Genomic DNA, 10,860 nt, shown 5'->3' on the forward strand with positions numbered 1-10,860 from the left:
AATCCAAGCACAAGACCAAAAAGGTCAGTTACCCTTTTCCTTAGAGACAAAGATAGTGGAGACTTTAAATTGGCCACAAGGATTGGCATGCCAAATAATCTCATCCTCAAGAGAAGGATAAAGAGAGATAGCATTGAGAGATAATTGGATGTTATTGAAACCTTGATCAAGGTCAGTCAAATTCACCCAGGAATCATTCTGCCAATAATGACTAACTAATATGCCATATCTCTGCTTGCATAAGTCAACTTGAGCCTTGTCTTGAAAATCTTCAATCAAGGGATGATGCTTTAACCAGACATCTTCCCAAAATCTCACCTTAATCCCATTTCCAATTATCCAGGAACACCCTTTTCCAAGAGTTTTCTTAGTCCCTTGAATAGCTCCCTATATGGAAGAAGGATGAATAACATCAGGAGAAGAGAGGAAATCGGGGAGAGATTTAGCATTGAAGAGGTACTTATGTTTCCATATGGTGCTCCACTCTTTTTTATCATGGTAAAATCTCCATCCTTGTTTGGCTAAGAGAGCTTTATTCATACTTCTAATTTTCATGATTCCTAATCCCCCTTAACTGATAGGTTTGCAAACTTGATCCCAAGAAATTAAAGGCATTCTCTTTTTTTCCTCAGTGCCAGTCCATAAAAAATTCCTTTGAATTTTATCAATAGACTCAGCAAATTTTATTAGAATTCTAAAAAGACTTAAAGTGTAAGTTGGTATGCTTTGAAGACAAGCTTTGAGGAGAATTAATTTACCTGCCTAATTTAATAGATTCCCTTTCCATCCTACTAGCTTCTTGCTGAATTTATTTATAGGATCTTCCCAAAAGGAATTAGGGACCTTCAAGCCTATAGGAAGACCCAAATAAGTTGAAGGGAAAGCTCCTATAGAACATCCAAGGATATTAGCAATTTTATTTTGTCTATGGATAGGGGTGTTGATAAAGAACACAACACTTTTATTCCAGTTAACCAATTGGCCTAAGGCAGAAGAATATAAATTGATAGCTTGCTTCAAACTTTTGGCTTCCTTAACTTCAGAGTTTCCCATGAAGATGGTATCATCAACAAATTGACCATGAGAACAAATGAGAGGATGGGAAGAAGTTTGTAAGCCCTTAATAACTCCTCTTTGGACCAAGTACCCAATGTATCTCCCCAAACAATCAGCCATAATAACAAAAAGGATGGGGGATAAAGGATCACCTTGTCTCAATCCTTGAGAAGGATTAAAAAAATGAGAAGAGCTTCCATTGCCCAGAACAACAATAGAAGAGGTTGAAATCAACTGATGAATAAGACCAACAACCTTATGGTCAAAGCCAAGAGCATGTAAAATGTTTGAGAGGAAAGTCCAATCAACTCTGTCATAGGCCTTAGCAATGTCTACTTTCATAATGAATCCCTGATTGTTAGAACATGACAAGGAATGGATATTCACATGAGCAAAGATGACAGAGTTAACGATTTGTCTACCTAGGATGAAGCCATTTTGTTGATCAGAAATGATCAAAGGAATCACAAGGAGTAATTTGGAAGTGAGAACTTTGGATATAATTTTATAGAAAGAATTACAAAGGTTGATCGATATAAATTGATCAGGAGAGTTAGCTCCAATTTTCTTAGGAATCAGGCACAGAAAGGTGGAATTGACTTCCTTAAGCATCTATTTAGCTCCATATAATTCCTTCACAGCATCACAAACATCTTCTCCAACAAGTTTCCAAAGTTTCTAGAAGAAAAACATGGGAAAGCCATCAGGACTACGTGCTTTATCTCCTCCCAGAGAACAAATAGCTTGGAAAATTTCATCATCCTTAGGAATTGAGCTTAACACTTTATTATGTTCCTTTGAAACTAGTGGAGGAATCACTCTAAGGAAATCAACCTGATGATCCAAAATAATGTTGGGATCAGCAATCATTAGATTAGAGAAAAAAGTCACCATTTCTTCCATGATGTCCTTATCCTTAGCAATCTTCAAGTCTCGCTTTTTTAGATGTGAAATGTGATTTTTGGCTCTATGCTTCAAAGTGGAAAGATGGAAAATTTGGTATTTTTATCTCCTTCACTCAACCATAACAATCTTGATCTTTGTCTCTAGTAGATTTCTTCTTTAGTAATGATGTCATGATATTGGGCCAACTTTTCATTTTCTTCTATAAGAAGGTCAGGAGTATATCCATCCTTCTGAATTTTATCTTGGGTTTTTTGAATATCCTCCTTCATAGCTGATTTGTTCTCAAAAATATTCCCAAAGTAGTTTTTATTCCAAATTTTTACTTCCCTTTTGACATTTTTAAGCTTAGAAGCAACTCTAAAGAGGGTTGTACCTTCAATATCAATACTCCACCATTCTTCCATTTTAATTTCAAATTGTGGGTGTTGCATCCACATCTTCTCAAATCTAAAAGAAAAATTCTTCTTAAAAGTAATCTTTGCAGTAGTGAAAATGAGAGGAAAATGATCCGAGCCAATTTTCTGGCAGGCTTCCAACTTACAAATAAAATCTTTTGTCCAATCAGGAGAGATAAGAGCACAGTCTAGCCTTGCCTGAATACACTCATTACCAACTCTCTTATTACCTCAAGTAAATTGAATTCCATGGAGATCCATATCCATTAAACCCTCTTTGTTTATAAACTCCATTAAGTCCAATCTCTCTTAAAGCTATGTAGCATTACCTCCCATTTTCTCATGATCATAGAGAGGAACATTGAAGTCTCCCATTATAATCCATCATCCAGAATAATCCTTACTTTTAAAATTGGAAATAGAATCCCAGACCTTTTTCCTTAGGTGTTAATGTTGGGAGCATATATATTCACAATATACCAACCCTCCTTTTGGTCAACACTAGTAATTTTGGCTATCATAAGATATTTACTAGCAATTAGAATTGTTCCAGAATAACAATTCTTCTTCCATAACATGAGAGTTCCCCTTGATGCACCTTCTGAACTACTAGCATTTATAGAATAATTTTTAAAAGCTTTTATCTATTTTGCTTTCTCTTTATTCATCTTAGTTTCTTGTAGCGGGAGAAAATCAGGCTTCTGTTCTCTGACAAGATTCCTAACAACGTCAAGTTTATGAAAGCTATTCAGCCTCCTAATATTCCAAGTAATGATTTTCATTTCTATCTTTTAGGGGTAAAATCCATAATAGTTGCTTGTCTACCATCAGCAATATTCTGCATACTTTCTAACTCTCTGGTTTTCTTAGAAGTTCTTCTTCTAGGTTTGTCCAGGGAACCAACATCTGGTTTCACCTTGGAATGTTGATCTGATCTTTTTCAATATTTTTCTGGGGTAGAAGCAAGAGGTTTCACTTTGATTTGTTGTTCTATTTTACTATTTCTAGTCTCTACCCCCTTAGTGATGCTCTTTTTTTCAGCCCTTTTTCTTTGATTTGGTTTATGTTTTGAGTTTTCTCCATTTTCTTTCACAACTTCTAGGAGAGGAGGCTCATTCATAGGAGAATCATTATCATCCTAAGAATTTAAAGGGTTAAACACCTGAATCTCCCTGGACTGAATATTATGAAAATCTCCCTCCTCTAATTGATTTCCTGATTCAGCCAAGATTTCTCCTTCCTCAAGCATGAAATTATCATCTAAATCTCCCCATTGATCTTCCATCCTTTGATAAATAATTTTTTTTTTTGATAAATCTGCTAGATCATCTATTCTTTGTTCAAGCATTATGGTTTCTAATTACAAACCATTCCCTTCAATTTCAGAGTTTACTTTGACAATATCAGGCACAAAAATAATCTCTTCCTCATGAAGATTCTCAATAACTTTATCCGCCTCTGCATGTGGAGCTTTTGAATCTACATTCTTCTTCTGCTCTTTGAGATGAGCTTTTTTGGGTTTCCACACTTTCTTTTGCTGAACCTTAGCCTTTTTCACTTCCTTTTCATTGCTAGGGTGATTTTTACTTTTGGAGGGACAATTTTTAACCAGATGACCTTGTTTCTTACATGCATAGCAAGAGTTTGGAAGATCTTCAAAAATAATTTCTTGAGTTTTTTTACCAAGCTTAGAAATTAATTCCACCTTTTCTGGAAGATGGTTTAGATCTGCCACTTTAACATAAAGTCTAGCACTTTGGAGTTTGGTTGTAGTAGCCGTAGCATTATCCAGTGCCACAAATTCACCAAAAGAATTGGCAATACCTTTAAAAATGTCCTCATGCCAAAATTCTAAAGGGAGTCCAGGGATTCTAGCCCAAATCGGGGTAGTTAAGAAAAAATAATCTGATAAATTCATGTTAGGATCCCATTTTTTAATAGTGAGAGAACATTTTCCAAAAGACCACGGTCCTCCACAAAGAACCAGATTCATGTCTTCCTTACAGTTAAAAATAAACAAGAAGAAACCATTCGACATGGGTGCAATATCAACCTCTCCTTGAATAACCCATTTCCATTTAACCATTTTTCTTAGAGAATCTACATCCAGTCTTGCCCCTAGAAATTTACCCACTAGGGTGAAGTCCATGGAAGATACAGAAAAATTAACTAAAGGGTCTGGGATAAAAACTTGAAACTCACCTTTCTCCTAGCAAGACTTAGCAGTCACCAATGGGAAAAATGATTTACTAGTAGGTTTCTTGCCAAACAGGGAAGACCAAGTCCTTTGTTCTGAGAACCCTACCTTCAACCCTTTTAAGGACTTTACATTATTAGATTCAACATTATCTTTCTCCTTCTCGAGATCCTACCCCAACACGTGAAAAGCAAAAGGGGAATCCAAGGGAGGGTCACGGACCCCACAACTTGTGTCTGATACACACGAAGACTTTCCATTGTCCACATTAGCCAAAGATTTTATCCCATCATTCTTCCCAAATCCCCCTACAGTTCCTTTAGGGTCTGTACCTCTTGCCAGATTCTCCCCAACCAGTTTCCTGCCTTCTTGTGAACCAACTAATTCAAAAACTGAGAGAGCACCCATTTCTTCACCTAAATTTTATGACTTTAGCAAATTGTTATGCATAGTCCATAGATGAGATTTAGCATGTGTGCATGTAGAGGAAAGAGAGACCCAATGTCAAGGATGCTTGCCTCCTAGATTGAATATGTGCATAAAGAATCTATTCTTTAGAATTGTACATAATCCATAAAGAGATTCATGAAATGTGACAATTGAAAGAAAAGGATGAAGCAGTATTGTATAGATTTGATGCTAACTTAGGAAGCATACTAAGCAACTAAGGGTAAAGTATTCCAAGCTAGTCTCAAAATCCCTATTTACTATCCCATGATTGGAATGTGATAATGAGCAAAGTGTTTGCCCCCACATTAAAGTCATTGCTAACACTTTAACATGAGCAATGACTTTAACAAAGTATACATTCAATGATTGAAATATTATTCCACTATGAGATGCCCCCAACAACGAACAAATCAAGGGAAAAAAACATAACATGCAAGAGGACGAAAGGGATCTACTAACTCTGGGATCGGTATGATCATATGATAATATGTAAGTATTATATCAAGTATGACATGTCATCATTCCACATAGAAAGTAGAAGTACAACACAATGGAAGAAATACATGTAAGAGTTACGAAGAAGAGTATTTTTGGATCGCCCTCATGGAGACCAAAATGAATTGGTGCAACCATATGGCAAATCCAAGTAGACTATACAAGGACACAAGTACAAATAATAGCACATGTACAACATAACATAGAATGATATATAAAAGAAGTGAGATAGAAATAGAATAATGTGATGACACAACAATTTCTTTATCACCTTGTGCCAATAGAGAAAGTAGGGTTGTTTAAAGAAATCTAAATATGCATTTAGCAACCAAGATACAAGTGAAGCACAAAACAATAAGCAAACACACAAAAAGGTACTATGCTAGAATACTCACTTCAAGCATGTTGCTCTCCTTCCCTATCTTGGTCATTAGTAATAAGAGAAGGTGGATAGCTTGCAAGAGGAGTTGTGTCCAACATGGTTGAAACAATAGGTAAATCCAAAGAAAGACTCTTAGGAGAGTCACTATGCTTAGGTGTAGATGTAAGTGTAAGATGTGTAGAAAGCATGTTATGTAAATGAACATCAATATCAATAATCTCATGCTTGTCATCTATAGTATCTTTCTCATTTAAATTAATAGTGAGAAAATATAAAACAAGAATATGCATATCATTATCTTCTTCAAGAGACATAGACTAGTGAGAAGCATTCATACAAGCTTTAGCACAAGCTTGACGATTATTTCAACATTCTTGATCATGTCGGTTATACTTATTTTTATTGGAAATTTGTTGTGAAGATGAAGGAAGATCAACAACCATATGTTAATTTCCTTTTGATAACATAAAAGGTAGAACAAAAAAAGGTTGAGATGTGGAAGAAGGAACCACCTTAGGAGGAACTGAACTTGAAGAAGTAACCATACTAGGAGTGTCATGAAATACAAGAGGTGCTTGACTATTGTAAATAGAAGAATTTGAAGAAATATGTGGTGAAGTTGTAGGAAAAAGACCACAAGGCTCACTTAACTTGGAAATCTTTCAACATTTATATTCTTGATACAAATAGATCATATAGTCTAGACGAGTAGGAGGCGTAGTAGGAAGAAAAGGCCAAAAGAAGTCAAGAGTAGCACAATGTCAAGGTCTAAAAGGATAGTAAAGACTACGGTTGATCATCTTAATCTCACCATCATAAGGAAATGTAATGTATTGATAAATAGGAGAAACAATAGCTTTCATAGTGGTTAACCAAGGTAAGCCAAGATTCACTTGAAACTGATCAAAAGTAAGAACAACCACAAAGGTAGTATTCACCAATTTACCATAGAGATTAACATGAAAAGAGATGGAACCTTATGGAGGATACAAGAAATGATTACAAGTTTGAATCCAAGTATCAGTTGAGTCATAAAAGTCATGATGTTTCCTCTTATTATAAAGATGTTTCTCAGTGATGATGTTTAGTCATCCAAGTAGCAATATAGAGAGGACCATCTAGATCCTTAAACTTATCAACATCAGTGAATGAGATTGTAAGGGCTCTAGTACACTTACATTCTAGTTTAAGTTGATCATTAGATGCAAAGGGAATGTCTTCCTTAGGTGGAGGTGGAGATTGAACTACATGTTGCACAACATTAATAGTATTATCATTCTCTTGTTGTAAAGTATTACAAGCAACATACACTTTAGGAGGAACAAAAGAAGAAGGATGTTGAACAATGGTGTTTGTAGTATGCTGAGGTAAAGGATTAGTATAAATTTGAAGATTTTGATTAGGAGGTGCCAATATTTTTCCCATTATATTGACCCTCGACGAATAAAGCATTAGCATCAATCAAATCTTGAATCTTATGTTTTACAAAGTAATAGGCTTTAGTATCATGTCTAGGCTGACGATAGTATTGACAAAAAGTTGAATTGAAATGTGGACTTGATGTAGTATAAGGAAAAATTGGTTTAATAGGTGGAAATGTAATCATATTAGCATTAACCAACCTAGTCATAATGGAATGCAAAGACTCAGAAAGAGGAATAAACTTATAGTTCAATCAAGGAAGAAGTAGTGACACTCTAAGAAGTAGTAACTACTTGACCATCTACTATATTCATGGTTTTGTTGATCTTGACATAGTTGTTAGATTTGTTGAATTTCTTAGGATTAGGTGCGACATCACTCTTATCAATAGGTACAAGAGCCATCAAAGTGGTGCTCTTAAGTTGACTCACTTGTAGCTGATAATGATGAAGCATTGAACAAAGTTGTGAAAAAGAGATTTATTTGGTAAGAAGAATATTATTTCTAATATTTGTTTGTAAATTTGAAATGAACATATGATGTATATCAATGTCAGGCACATGATAAGAAATTTGAGCATGCAAATGCTTAAATCCACCAATAAATTTGGTCTCTTTCTCTTTAAGACCTTGTTTACAATGCATCAAATCAATCAAAGAAACAAAAGAACCAATATTATTATGAAATTGTAGTATGAAGGAATTAGCAATTGTATGAAATGAATCAATAGAATAAGGTGGCAAAGAGAAATACCATTGCAAAGCTTTCGCATAGAAAGTTTGAGCAAAAAACTTAGCTAAATTCCTATGGTCGTGAGCATGGTCACTACATAGAACTTGGAAAGTCTTAAAATGTGTTACAGGATCACCTTTACCACTATAAGTATCAAGGTGAGGCACATTGGCTTGTAAAGGAGCATCAATACAGATAATTTAAAAAGACATATCACATGTAGGAACATTGTGTTTGGATTAAGTGAAGGAAGCAAGTTATTGTTCCAAAGAAGACATTGTCTAAGCCAAGATAAGGATAGTGGAATCATTAGAAGGGACACATGGAGTAGGCACATTTTACACACTCAAAAAAGTGTATGAATTAGATTGAATGGAAGAAACTACAAGTAGGACACTGGGAACCACAATAGAAGGATTAGGATAAGTGAAAGAAACATTGTTATATGAAGGCTATGAGGTTAGAAATGAAATAGACAGAACACTCACATGTAAGGAATGGATAGAAAGACCACTAAGAGGATTATATACCCAAACAACAATAGTCATGGTAGGAGGATCATAAGTGGAAATTCTAGAGATAGGAATAGAGACAGGAAAAGCATGCTTGATAGTAGAAACAAGAGGAGGTAATCCAACTTCAGAAGTAGCTTGAGTCAAAGGGTTAACATGAGTATAGTCAAGATGAGTAAGACCACACAAAAGATTAACACCATATTTATTATTATAGATCATTTTCTTAATGACATCAAAAGCAACAATAGTTTCAATTTTATGATTTTCTTGTAATAGTCTATCATGCATTTTATCAATCTCACTAGCAAGCTTTTTAACTTGTTCAATGGGAACTCTTGAAGTATCATCCTTGTCATGAGATGAGTGGGAAGAGGCATGTTCCATAAAAGTTTTAGGGTCATGGGAAACTATAAGGTCACTAAGGTTTTTAAGAAGAGGAGAAGAATAGTCCAGATCACAAAGATCCATGAGTCTAGGACTTCTCCTAAAGGGAATGCTATAAGTACAACTAAAAGCAATAAATTCTATATACCAAATAGGGAAAAAAGACCCTTATGATATGAAATCCAAACTAATAGATTATAAATCATCATGGATAATAATGTAAAGGATGATCTAACACCACAAAAGAAAGAGTTAACACAGTCGGGTTCACCAATAAATGTTCTGGAGGAAATATGAATCAAGGACATAAAGCTTAAGTTCATCACATAGTCCTACGCATACATTTTTATTTATTTATTTTGACATTATGAGTGTGTGATATAGAAAGGGAGATAAGGAAATAGGAACCTTTCAGTCCCAATCCCCTAGGACTAGGTCTAGCAATATTAATGCTAACCAATTGAACAAAGAGCATTAATATAAAACTAGATCTAGGAGAATAGGGGAAAGATAACCAAGAATCCTTAAAATCCACAATATCTGTATATGCTTAATAAAGATGTAGTGAATTGAAAAAGGAGGAACAAGAACTTGCCTTTTGAAATAGTTTTTTGCTTGATGTAATGACCGGAATGAGAAAAAAGCTTCAGATCTGGGCCTAAAAGTGTTGGATAGACAAAACCTTGAAATCTTTCAGTGATCTGTCAAGGACGAATTGGTGGATCATGGGTATAGTGTGACCCTAATTAAATATCTCTGACATTGATTTTTTTTTTGTAATTATGTAGAAGTCCAAAAGGGTGCTCCAATTTGTAACTTGTTCATCGATTCAAAATTTGCAACCTACAATAAAAAAAAAAGTTTTTGTTGTTAATGGGGCGTTTTCCTTAGTCAAACCCCAATTTAGGAATTAGCCTTGAATTGAAATATCATGAATGTAAAGTAAATGTAGGAATTCACCTTACAAAGCTAGATATCTTGAATCGAATGTAATGTACTCATCTCCACCAACAGAGTTGGACTGAGAAGATGAAGATGAATGGGTGTGGAAGATGTACTAAAGGAATTTGAAGAAGATCTTGCTAGATAAACTCCTTCAATTTCTTGAATGCTTAAATCCTTGATCTTAAATAGAATGCTTGAAGGATTTAACTTGAATGCAAGAACACTTGAGAGTAAAATTTCATAATATGATCATGTTCTTATGAAAAATGAAGCAAATGGAAGACTTTAAATAGAGATCATAATCAAATAACTCTTGTAGATAGACTACCATAGGAGTTTGTATATGATTGTCAAAATACGAGACCTAGAGAAAAAAGGGCCAACATATCACGCCTGATTGGCCCATCAGGGGTCTAGTATACTCCTAATTGCCACATGCACAAACCTCAAGGGTAGTCTGGAGACCCTAAAATAGGTCTTGAAATTCAGAAATCATGCCTAGATTCTAATCAAACCCTATTTTAGTGCTAGGATTAGGTTCCAAGTGGAATGGTGGATGGAAAGGAAGCATCTAAGGGAAAATAGATCCTACCTCAAGCTCATCACCATGAAAATAGGAGCTTTAAAGGAGATCTATTAGGTTTTACCCCAATTCCACCTAAGAGAAAGGACAAAGAAAGGGGAAAGAAATGAAAGAGGGCGGGGGTGGTGGGGATATTATGAACTCGCATTAAATAGGCCCTAAACCTTCATTAAATTGGAGTACTTCCAATTTAAGATGGTACACTTAGTCTTCCTCTTACCTTTTTACCTCTTATTTCTGCATTTTTTCTCTTTAGCCATTAAATGATGTATTGCTTTCTTTTCCTCTCTGAAATGATGCCATATTGGTGTTTTTTTTTGGATTAAGGTAAAAGTAGGTTTGGAGGGGACCCAAAACCCCATACAAAAAACCAAAAGATCAACAAGGACCAAAAACCT

Source organism: Cupressus sempervirens, chromosome 1 (assembly GCF_028749045.1).
Source record: "Cupressus sempervirens isolate cs-2001-9-10 chromosome 1, ASM2874904v1, whole genome shotgun sequence".
NCBI classification, from domain to species: Eukaryota; Viridiplantae; Streptophyta; class Pinopsida; order Cupressales; family Cupressaceae; genus Cupressus; species Cupressus sempervirens.